Below are 13,302 nucleotides of genomic sequence, written 5' to 3'. Positions count from 1 at the left end.
TATTAAATTAAATTCATTACGATACGAAGTTTTTCACGAGTTCACGCGTCTTCCAAAATCATTCAAGGAGTTCTGACCATTAGTCACGCGTAGTTACCGACCAGTTAGAGTGGCCCTCCGCTTAGCTGCACCAATCCACAGTTCGACTAAGGAGAACATATCCATCGTTTTCCATATCTCTGGATTGGCAAACTAGAGCGGTCCCCTCCGCTAGTGGATCCGTATCTGGTGTTTTGGAATCTGATTTGAATGCGCTTTTCCGCTATGAATAAACGAACTCGACGCGTGGGAAGGAAGAACTTCCCGCATTCTCCAGTGCGCGAATACGTAGATACAAGCAGTTACTCCATCGTCGACTACTGTTCCGTCTCATCTCCTGCTGTCTGCCGACCGGACAGCCTTTCTGCATCGCCGCCTCCGTCCCCGATCCGCACCAGAGATCAGCCTGCCTGGGTACTCGTTCCATTGTCGATTCCGCCTCACAGCCCATACGCAGGGTCCATACAGGGGAAGATCCTCGCCGACGACGATACCTGGAACGAGGTTAGTAATTAGCGGTTTCCAAGATTTCGAAAGTAAATCCCCTTTTTTATATACTTCCTTCCGTGACTTTCGCGCAGTTTTCCGCGTTCCAAAGAGAACCCGGTCTTCGACGCAATTGTGCGAGCCGAACCGCTCGAGGCTGCGTGTTACTCTGAAAACCGGTTAATTTTCCGCGACCCGAGACGTGACATATCTATAAGAGGTAAAATATTTGGAAAACTTTAATTATAGTCTTCAATGCAAGCAGTTGGACAGTATTTCAATTTTTAAGAAAATTGATGAAAGTCAACCATTTTCAAATGGTCAGGATCTTTGCTGTTTGAGCACTAAGTGACTAACAATTAAAGCTTATGCAGACCCGTTTATAACCGAGTTACTAAATAATAATCAACACTTAGTAATCATTTAAGAACTTAAACGATTACACCTCGCATACATATAAAAATATTGAAAACGTGAAGTGTAAGTGGTTTATCAAAAATTCTTCTAAAAGTACGGACGAAGCCAGTAAGTGTCTTTGTTGAAGTAAGCAAGTTCTAACGTTTTAAGCAGCGCGATGGCCCTTATCTGCCTACGTTTCATAGCAAGTAAGTTCTGAAGTTCTATGAAATATGAATGAGTTCTCAAATTCTCAGTTCAACATTTAAAATTATGTATGTTCTATATATTTATGTTAAGTTTTGGTCCCTATCAGTTTATACGATTCAGAGTACGTAAGATGCAAAGTTCTATGCAACATGATTTCGCTTCGGATTTCTGCGTTCGATAGTAGGCACTTTCTAAATCTCCATGCAACGCGATGAAACTTCACAGTCCTACGTTTCAAAGTAATTCCTAAAGTTCCACGAAAAGGGATGTCGCATATGAGTGTCTACACGTCAGAGTAAGTAGCTAATAACAAATATTTTGTGCTACAAGATGGTGCTTCCCATTTCTACGCTTCAAAGCAAGTATGTAATGTTCTATGCATCGCATTATGTTTACCTGCTTCTACACTTTAGAATAATGTGAATGCTCTAATTCCCTGCAACGGAATGGCCCTACATAGTGTCTACGTTTCAGAGCAATAGAGTTCCTATGCTCCATGCAATGCGATGGCGCATCTCATTTCAGCGTTACAAAGTAAGTAAGCAGTAACATTCCATGCATTGCATTATGCTTATTTGCTACCACACTCCAAACGAATGTGAATTCTACAGTTTCAAGCAACAAGATGGTGCTTCATAATGTCTGCATTTTAAAACAATAGGATTCTAATGCTACATGGATTGCAATGGCATCTCATTTCAAAGTTCCAAAATAAGTAGGCTGCAATTTTCTATGCACTACAATATACCGATCTGCTTCTATATTTCAAAAGAAAGTGAAATCTATAGTTCCTTGCAACGGGATGGTGTTTCAGTGTCTGCGTTTTGAACGAGCAGAGTTCTGATGCATATGCATCGCGATGATGCATATCATTTCAACGCTTCAAAGTAATTAGGTTGTAATGTCTTATGTATCACATTATGCCTCTCTGCTACTACGCTTCAAAAGAATGTGAATCTTACAGTCGCTTGCATCGGGATGGCAATTCATAGTATCTGCTTTTCAAACCAATAGATTACTTTGTGCATCGCGAGGGCGCATATCATTTCAGCGCTTCAAAGTAAGTAGGTTGTTATGTTCTACGCATCGAAATCTTCTCATTTGCTTCTATGCTTCAAAATAATAAGCTAAATTAATTAAATTCAAAAGCTAAATTAATTTCCCGTTTGAAGGATGTTGACCCAGACGGAACGTGGATAGATGACAAGCTGAAGGAGGTTCGTGAAGATAATGAAGGGTCGTGTGTTGATGTATCATCAAACGTGCAGTCAGCAATGAATTTACAGCAACGAGAAATTGGTTTTTCCATAAAGGAAAAAGAATTAGCAGAAAGTGAGTTAATTATGTTGCGCCTTGAGTTAGATGCGATGCGTTGTTAGTGGCGGTGACAATCTCTTGGCATTGAATAATGGCAATGAATGTAATGTTTTATCTGAAATTAGTTAGCGGCGAACGAATATTTCGGCAGTTGCAAATGTACTTTGTAAATTTGATGGCAAATCTGGTGATTGTGAAATTTGGAAGAAGCAGATCAATTTGTTGAAGACGATATATAAATTGGAAGATGACGTTACACGATTACTTATCGGTATGCGACTGAAGGGAAAAGCACTTGAATGGTTTCATTCGAAACCAGAATATATAACTATGCTATTCAACCGACTGTAGGAAGAATTAAGAGTTACGTTTTATCATCCACAAAGCAAGTTTGAAATAAGGAAGGAATTTGAAGAGCAATTGTGGAAGAAGAACGTGACATTTCATGAATATTTGCACGAGAAAATCATCTTTAGAAATCGAGTACCAATCAACGACCATGAAATACCTGAATACTTGATTGACGGCATCCCCGATGAAATGCTCAGGAGCCAGGCGCGTATTCAACAGATTACAAAACCCATCAACTTTCGAAAGCGTTTGAAGAGGTAATTCTCCGAGATCAAGGTTTGTCGAGTGCACAAATGTCAACAAAGTTTGAAAAGTGTGAAGACAGTTTCAATAGAAATGAACGAAAAGAGGTGGTCAATGTGGGTGAGATAAAAGAGTTTACCGGTAATATTGTACGATGTTATAATTGCGGTGAGCATGATCATATTAGCATGAATTGTCCAACGAAAGATCGCGGTGTAAACTGTTTTATATGTCAAGAACGTGGACATATTGTATCGAAATGTCCCAAAAAATCTAAAGCGAGTGAAGAGAGCTGCGCGACATTAAGAGGTTCGCACCGAAAGTATCTCAAAAATGTTTTACTTAATAGATACGAGATCGAAACATTAATCGATTCAGGAAGTGATTTTAATTTAATTCGCGCAGACGAATATATTAAGCTTGGTTTTCCGCAATTACGACGCAATTACATTTCGATGGTATAGATTCAAAGAATGATACGACATTTAGTGAATTTCAAGTAGAAATTACCGTAGATGGGCACTCATATTCGATTTGTATACAAGTAATCTTCAATACCATTGTTCGGCACAAGCTGTTGATAGGAATGAATTTCTTAAATGTAACCTATGTTAGCATTAGAGGTGGTAAAGTAAACTTTCGTCCATTACCAAAAGTAACGCGCAAAATTGTTGAAAGAGAAAATATTGTACCGGAAATATTTAAAATAGATGTAACGAGTGACATGTTAGAAGTAAATTAGCGAGTGGCAATAGAATATCTTGTTAGTAATTACAAGCCGAGTAAAACCTTTAAACCTGAAATTGCAATGAAATTAATATTGAAGGCGAAGAGTCTATATATCAATCGACGAGACGATTGTCAGCGTCGCAAAAAGTGATTGTTAATGTGCGACAGGATAAATCAAGTCGAAAGTATACAGCATTTATTGTACCAGATGGTCATCATGAATTCATACGAGTCCCTTTTGGTCTATGTAATTCAGCAGCAGTTTTTCAAAAATTTATAAATACCATATTTAGAGATCTTATTTGAGACAGAATATTTCTAGCATACATACATGATTCGATTATTTCATCAAATGATATTGATAGTGGGATCAAAAATCTTGAAAGGATTTGAATTTTTGCGAGCGGAACTGGTTCAATACTCAGCTGAGAAAAGTGTTGCTTTCTGCAAACTTCTGTCCAATTTCTCGGGCATGTAATCAACAATGGTTATGTTCGCCCCTCACTAAAATTGATGCAGTCCGACGGTTTCCAATGTTAAACACGTACAAAGTTTTCTAAGACTAATCGGGATTTTCCGTAAATTTATTCGTGAATACCCTGTAATCGCATGACATTTGTCTAACCTTCTGCGAGCGAATGCTTAATTTTGTTTTGGAGCAACTGAAAAGGAAGCATTCACACGACTTAAGCTTTTATTGAGTGAGAAACCAATATTGAATTTGTATCAAGTAGAAGTAAAGACGGAGTTGCATACAGATGCTTCTGCGTTAGGATACAGATCGATTTTATTTCAAACAAATAACTAAGATCAACCTTTTCAACCTGAATATTATTTTCTAGTTGTATCGGGTAAATGCTTTTACAAAATTTACATGGCTTTATGCTACAAAATCTATTACTACAGCTTAAGTTTTGTCACGCCTGAAGAAGCAAGCGACTATTTTCTGTATTCCGCGTCGTATAATTTCTGATAGGGGAACCGCTTTCAGTGCAAATGTTTGCAAGCAATATTGTCAAGAAGAAAATATAGAATATGTTTCAAATACAACAGGAATTCCTAGAGCTAATGGTCAAGTTGAACGTCTTAATAGAACATTCATACTATTGTCAGCAAAATTAGCTGCACCTGAGCTCTGTGAATAATGTAAGTACTTAGAAGTAGATCAACAATGTTTGAAATCAGCAATACATCGAAGTATTGGTAGGTCACCATATCATCTTCTCTCTGGGTCACATTCGCGTCTTAGAGGTCATCTTGACATCCGACATATACTTGAAAAGGAACGGATCATACGTTTTCAAGATAAACGCGATGAAGTACGACTTCAAGCAAGCAAAAATATATCCAGGATCCAACCACAGAATAGGCGAACCTTTAACAAGAGTAGACGAAAGGCTAGAATTTATCGTGAAGGAGATCTAGTAGCAATTAAACGTATGCAACAGAGTCCTGGTCTAAAAATAGCTCATAAATATTTTGGACCGTATGAAGTTACACAAGTTTTACGCAATCAACGATTTGTATTTCGAATGGTATGGGAAGGAGAAGGACCCTTACAAACATCTACATCAGCAGATTCTTTGAAATTGTGGATCGACGAAATCAATGTTGATTTATCTGAAATCGAAGACGACATGAATGAAGACATTCGGGACAAACGTTCATGCAGGACGGCCGAGTGAAGGATAACGAAATTATCTAAATCTGAAAGCTAATCAATAATTCAAGTTTCAAATGTTACGTGCATGGAACATTCTAGAATGCGAGAGAGCGAATGTGCGGAATAAATGATATTTCTGGTATATGTTTTGACACGATGAAGCAGTTGTTGATTAGCAGTTGTAGGAGTAATATCTCAGTTGAAAGGAACTATCTAATCATTTTCAAAATCTTGTAATTGTCTCTAATTAATGAGTTTCTTACATTACGCATACAAAATTATAGCTAACTTAATTCGATACAAACAAATGAAATGCGCAGTCGCATTGCATGGAGAACTAGAATCCTATTGTTTTGACATGCAGACACTGTGAAAGATCACCCTGTTGCATGGAAGCGTATAATTCACAACCTTATGATGTGTAGAAGCAGATAAGCTTAGTGCTATGCTTAAAGGATTACTGCCTACTTACTCTAAATGTTGAATCGAGATGCGTTATAACATGGCATGCAGCATTAGAACTCTACTGCTTTGACATGCAGGTACTATGAAGTGCCATTCCGCTGCGTGGAACTGTAGAATTTACATTCTGTAGAAATGTAGAAGCAGATACGCATAATGCCATGCATAAAAGATTAAACGCTGAAATGTGGTGCACCATCGCAATGGATGAAGCATCAGAGGAAGTTGCATGGAACTGTATAATTCAGATTCTGTAGAAATGTAGAAACAGATAAGCATAAACCGATGCAATGAGCATTAGAACTTACTGTACCTATTTTGAACTGTTGAGATGAAATCCGATATCGCGATGCATGAAGCATTAGAAACTAAATGCATCGACACCTATAAATCTAGAAACGCTATCTCTTAACAAGGAAGTGTAGGATTCACCTTCTATTGACGTTAGAAGTTGCGAGGAAGTATAGACATCACATTCCTTTCAAGTGCAGAAGCAGAAAAGCATAGTGAGATGTATAGAGCACGAAAATCTACATAAGTACTCCGAACTGTTGATATGAAATGCCATATCGCGGTTTATGAAGCTTTGAAATTCTATTGCTTCGATACATGGACTGCTAGACACACTATTCCGTAGCAAGATAGTATGGGATTTACATTCTTCTCAAGTTCAGATGCAGATACACAATAACGCGTTGCATTGTATATTACATCTTATCACGAAACAACGAAGTGAAATGCGACATCGCTTCGAATGCACGACTAGAACTCTACTGCTTCGACACGTTGACATCTACAAACCGTATCCCCTCGGAAGGATGTGTAGAAATTTCATTTTTTTGAAGCGTAGAAACAAATATGCATAATGAAATGTATAGAGCATAATAATATACTTACATACTACAAACTGTTTGTATGAAATGCGATATCGCGATTTATGTAGAATTAAAGATATGTAGCTTCGATACGTAGACACCTAGAAACGCTACCCAGTAGCAAAGAAGTGTGAGATTTACATTCTTTTGATGTGTAGACGCAGATACACGAAACGCGTTGCAGTGAACTTCTTATCATGTAACATTGAATTGTGATGCGACATCACGTCGAATGAAGTATTAGAACCCTATTGCTTCGACACATAAACATCTACAAACACTGTCCCTTTGCAAGGGAGTGTGGAGTTCACATTCGTTGGCAATGTAGAAAAGATAAACGTAACGCGTTGCATTAAATATTACATCTTACATTAAACATTGATTTAAAATCGCAACATCGCGATGAATGTAGTTCCTTACTATTTAAAGTGAAACATTGAGATTTGTTTACAATCTAATGGAATTTAATTACCTTTTGATTCAAATTCTTCTTATAAAATGGACGACAAACGAACAGCCTAATCAAAAGTAATCAAACCGATTTTTCAATACTAATATTATTATGTTTAACTTATCCTGCAAACTATTAAAATGCTCTTCGAACAGTGTTTACTCACTTCCTTCCACCACTGTTTGCAATACGTATGTTTCATTCACTATCAAAACCGTAAGCATTATCGCCTTTCTTTACTTCTTGTAGCCTTTAATGGCTTCATGTTACAGGTCGTTGAACTCGTTTTGAAATACTCTATCGTATTATGCAAGAATGAACATACCATTTCATTTTAAAAAATGAAGGTGATCTTCAAATATCCAACATACCTCCACTTACAAAAGACTATTTTCATCAACGTCTGGGTCCTTGATACAATTTTATATCAGCAAAAATTTCTATGGAACTTATTGTTTCGAGAATATCTGAGGTGCTAATTATCACTGCGCAACCCTGTATATTGCTATGGATGTACCCAACAAGGCAACGATGAACAAAGTTAAATTTAATATTATGATGTTTATTATAATACTTATAATATATTTGTTTTTCTGGAATTTAGCCAAAAAACAGTGTTCACGATGTCGACAGATGAATGCATTTGCCTTACAATTACAAGAGCGGACAGTTTAGAATGTAGAATATTTATTTTTTGCGCTAACTGAATCATTGCAAACGTTAAGTAAAGTACGTGCCTTTCAAAACAGTCAGATGCAAATTACCATACAACGTTTCCAAGAAATGGTACATGCCACTCTTTTTTAATTCCTGTTTTTGTAATCAGAGCAAACTTAATTGAAATATCCTCAAAATTTGAAGACAAAAAGTTATTATAATCTTACGCAACATATATGATGGTGATAAAGGATAAGTATACGGAACTGAAAGTGGAAAGTAGCGAGCAGAAAAATAAACTGACGGAACAATAAAATCTGTTAAACAAAAAACTACTGCACAAAATCAGGTATAATAAATATTACTTCTGCTCAAAAGCTATAATAAAATTGGACCGAAATGGATATAAAACAGGCAATAATATTTAAACGTTCTATTATATGGAAAGGCAAATATTTCAACGAGAAAAAATGTATTACTTACAAATTACTTATGTTCGCAGAGATCTCACTAATTCAGGCTTCTTGTCTTGCAGAACTAATCATTCATTTAACATGGAAAGGAATCGAGGAATTGTAAGAGATTTTGATATTTCATAGCCTCACTCGATACGTCGATTGGATAACGTAAAACATCGGAAACTAATTGCATCTACACCTTCAGACCTTAAATATATAATTGCAACAACATATTTAATTCCATTCTAATAACATGTTTCTAATTATTTATATCTATGCCTAATAAATATATTAATCGAATAAGTTGCTTTACAAAAGAATAAAAGAATCTGAGTATTACAAATCTGAGCATTACATAACGAACATGCATTACATATATAATGTTTTATGTAACAAAAGATGAAGACCAAAAAGATCGTACATAAGTTAAATCCACAATGCGGTCATAGAGATGCAGAAGCGGCAAAAATTCCAAGCAATAATTAACAAAATTCAAACAGGGGAAAGTGAAAATTCATCTCCTTGATGATGATAAGAAACAAGTCTGCCTCATGCACTACAATATCCCAAGCAGCCAGCGATTGGCACGCCAATGACAACGGATGGAACGAATTCCGTGACAGAACTGTGCAAAGACAGTGCACCTACACAGCTTTCGTAACGGCATACTATTAGTACTGGGGCGACACTTGTATCACGGCACTACTAATGCACCGCGCTATAGCACACTGGCTACACGGCCGTGGCAATGACACTATCAGCACACCATAGTTACACGCGTGGTAGTGACGTAAACTGACATTTACTAATAGGAAAATTGATTCCACAAAAATTATAAGCGAATATGAAAAATTGCTAAACCAAGCAGTTTATTTATTTTGATTCCAAAATAGATACACCGGCACGAAACAGAAATGTAAAAACTCGACATTATTATTCTCTGTAAACTAGCTCAATACGGCGATTTTTTTGATAAAGTCGTTAATTACTTTATCATAAAAATATATACATTTATTTTATATGTATTTTTCTCAATTGATCGTTACAAATTCATGCAGTTGAGGGTTATATTAAATACGACGACAGCATGTCATTTAAGAAATTACATGAGGCGAAGTTAGGGACGCAACAGCATGAATTTGTACTTTGTAAATAATACTGTTCTTATAAATAATATTTTTAGTTTATGACGGGTTGAAAGAAATATATACAACTCTCACAATAACTATACATATACGAAAACGACTATCAAAATAAATATTAATACTCATATGTTGAACATCTAACGGTTCTAATTTGTATGAAAGCACAGGTACCCCATTACCAAATGTGGCCCTACGTCATTGCTGAAAAGATTCATGAATGGAGCGATGATACGCGTATCACTATAGTACTGGTGCTGCGTGATTCACACGGTGTGTTATGCTTGTTTGGAACGTGCTGGTAACATGTTCTGGTATTTTAGCTAAAGAATCTGGCCGCAGATGGCTACGGATCAGCTGAAACTCCTCGGAAGTAGCAATATAGTGCCGGTATGGTGTCGCCGCCATCTTGCCCTTTGTAATCTGGGACGCTTTTCAGAGCATTATTCGGAATTGAATTTGAACACATAGCTACTTAATCGCGAATTTGTATGTACATAATTATACATGACTGCATAAAAACAATATCATATACTTTTATTACCAATGCGATATAGGAATATAAAACGAAGAACTATTCATTCTTATCAGGAGTAAAAGCAATGTTTGGTACTCAAGGTTCGTTGTAAAATATAATCAAGCAGTTAATATATCAAATCACAGCACATAATAAATCACTGAAAGTATAATGATATGAATAGTCAGAAAAACATATTTATTTGTTAGATGTTTATAAATTCAAATTTGAAAGTCCAAGTCACATTTAATATATTCTTGTTTAACCAGGTGATTTGGTGTTGTTTCAAATAGGCGTGTAGAGCTAGCTGGTACTTCTGTCAATGTAATTTCATTTCTGCTGCAACCTAAGCAAGGTTTCATTAAATCTGGTGGATTTTCCAAATTTTAGAAAGGGATGATGGTAGTAGTAGTTGGTTCCGCTCCAGGTGATAAACATATACAACAAGCAAAGCAACGTATTTAAAAGCAACGGATTTAAAATGTTCAAGATTATATAAATTGAATTATTACACTTTTATAATCCATGTAGCGTTTCTGTTCTTTGTAATTTACAAGGAGTCTTAAGAATGTAACGCCATGTAAAGAAGTATGGAAACAAGGAAAGCAGACCTTAATCTCAGATAAAGTTGTGGCGACCACCGTAGTCGCCTTTGCACCCCGTGGCGCAGGGCGGAAGAGCACACTTAACCCTCGAAGCGAAGAGACTGGAGACATTAAACATATTGAGGATGATTTCTACGAACGTGCCCCCTCCTTTTCGGCATCGAAATGAGGGGGTGACAAGCAGATAAAATGTGAGGGAAAGGAGCCCTCAAGATCAGTATGTTTAGAGTGAGCTTGAAGCTACGTGCCTAGCGTCTCTAGCGTTGACTTTCAATCTGTCTTTGTTGAAATAAATTATTTTGTTATATACTTCCGAGTGTTATTCAACCACACCCACGGGTTTCCCAAATTGGTGACCCCGACGTGATTTACATATAAAAACGGGAACGCGTGAGTGCGTGGTAGTTATCAGTTTTTTTTTTTTTTTAACATTCGGTGAAATTATTATATACACTAACATGGAGGACGCCTTCAATTCCACCATGGTTGACGTTTCCTTGGCGGAAGGAAGTAGGGAGGTAATTAACCTCGCAGCAGCTCCGATTAAGGTACCCGCATTTTGACCCCAGAAGGTAGCCCTTTGGTTCCATCAGCTTTAGGCACAATTCGCGATAGCGCGAATTACTAAAGATGAGACGAAGTTCGGGTACGTTGTGGCTCAATTGGAAGGTAAACACGCTGAAGAAGTAGAGGACATCATTTGCAACCCACCGGCCGCGAAGAAATATGACACAATCAAGGCCGAATTAAATAAACGCCTTTCCGACTCGGATACTACCCGAGTCCGGAAATTGTTGGAGGCCGAAGAAATGGGCGACCGTACGCCTACACAATTTTGGCGGCGGCTGAAAGAGTTAGTCAGTTCCGCCGTCAATGAAGAATTCTTAGTGGAGATGTGGAAAAACCGGTTCCCCACGAAGATGCAGCTGGTCTTAGCCGCCACATCCGACAAGGACGGGGCTAAGCTGGCAGAAATAGCGGACCGGGTCCACGAAATTCCAGTAGCAAGCGAAAGGGTTGCTGCTACCTCTCAATCGTCGGAGATAGATACCTTACGCGGCGAACTAAACAAAATGAGTGCGCGGTTAGAGGCGTTGTTAAATGATCGCGAACGGTCTCGAAGGCGCTCGGTTTCTCGCGATAGGCGAGGAAATCGGCCTCGCAGCAAAAGCCGCGACAAGCAGAAATCACTCTGCTGGTATCATTATCGGCATGCCGAGCGTGCGGCCCGCTGCATCCCGCCATGCAAATGGGCCGGTCCGAAGCCAGGAAACGAGTAGAACCGTCAGGTGCGAACGCGGCTGAGCTTGACGGTCCCATGGCCCGCTGCATTTTCATAACGGACCGAGATACGCGCGTTCGATTTTTAGTGGACACCGGCGCAGATTTATGCGTATTTCCGCGTTCGCGAGTGCAGGGAAAGCCACCGCAAGCAGACTATTCCTTGCATGCGGCCAACGGCACCCCCATCGCGACGTACTGTACGGTCGTTTTAAAATTAAATTTTTCTTTACGCCGTGATTTCGTGTGGCGTTTCGTAGTGGCAGACGTCGAAACACCAATTATTGGTGTAGATTTCCTGGCATATTATAACCTGTTAGTGGATCCGCGGAATAGACGTTTAATTGACAAGACCACAAACTTATTTACGTGTGGTGTAACTGTGCGCAGTGGTGCAGGTTCGGTGAAAACAGTTATGGGGGATTCAGCATACCATAAACTTTTGGCTGAATACCCAAACCTCACCAGGCCACCTGTTTTTGGCCCCGAAGAGGTTAAGCACACAATACAACATCACATCGAGACAACGCCAGGACCGCCTGTCTACAGCAAGCCATGTCGCCTCGCCCCGGATCGGATGCAAGTAGCCAAGGCCGAAATTGACCTGCTGCTCCGGCAAGGCGTTATCCGGCCCTCGAAGAGTCCCTGAGCATCACCACTGCACCTGGTGCCAAAGAAGGACGGCAACACGATACGTTCTTGTGGGGACTACCGGGTCCTAAACGCGCGTACAGTACCCGACAGATATGCACCTCCACATATCGAGGATTTCGCGCAAAGCCTGCACGGCAAGACTATATTTAGCAAAATAGATTTAGTTCGCGCATATAACCAGATACCCGTCGCGCCGGGTGACATAGAAAAAACGGCTATAGCCACCCCTTTTGGGCTTTTCGAATTTATTTTTATGCCGTTCGGTCTGCGGAACGCGGCTCAAACTTGCCAGCGCTTCGTAGACCAAATTACTCGCGGACTCGATTTCGTCTTCGCCTACATTGATGATTTCCTTATTGCGTCGGAAAACGAAGCCGAGCATAAGGAACATCTCCGAATTTTATTTAATCGCCTATCAGAACATGGAATAGTGATCAACGCGGCAAAGTGCGTTTTCGGGGTCGAGGACATTACATTCCTCGGCTTTACAGTTACCCGCGACGGAATTAAACCTTTACCCGAAAAGGTAGAAGCCGTCGCGAATTTCCCGAAGCCCGCAACTATTAGAGTTCTGCGGAAGTTTCTAGGCATGGTAAATTTTTACCGCCGTTTTATACGGAGCGCCGCACGGATCATGGACTGAATCTGCGGAAAAGGCTTTCCATAGTATAAAAAAGGGTCTAGCCGAGGCCTCGATGTTGGCGCATCCGATTCCAGGTGCGCCAATAAACATTATGGTGGACGCGTCCGACTATGCTGTCGGCGC

The sequence above is a fragment of the Xylocopa sonorina genome, unplaced genomic scaffold, assembly GCF_050948175.1.
Source record: "Xylocopa sonorina isolate GNS202 unplaced genomic scaffold, iyXylSono1_principal scaffold0065, whole genome shotgun sequence".
NCBI lineage: Eukaryota > Metazoa > Arthropoda > Insecta > Hymenoptera > Apidae > Xylocopa > Xylocopa sonorina.
This window is presented reverse-complemented; position numbering follows the sequence as displayed.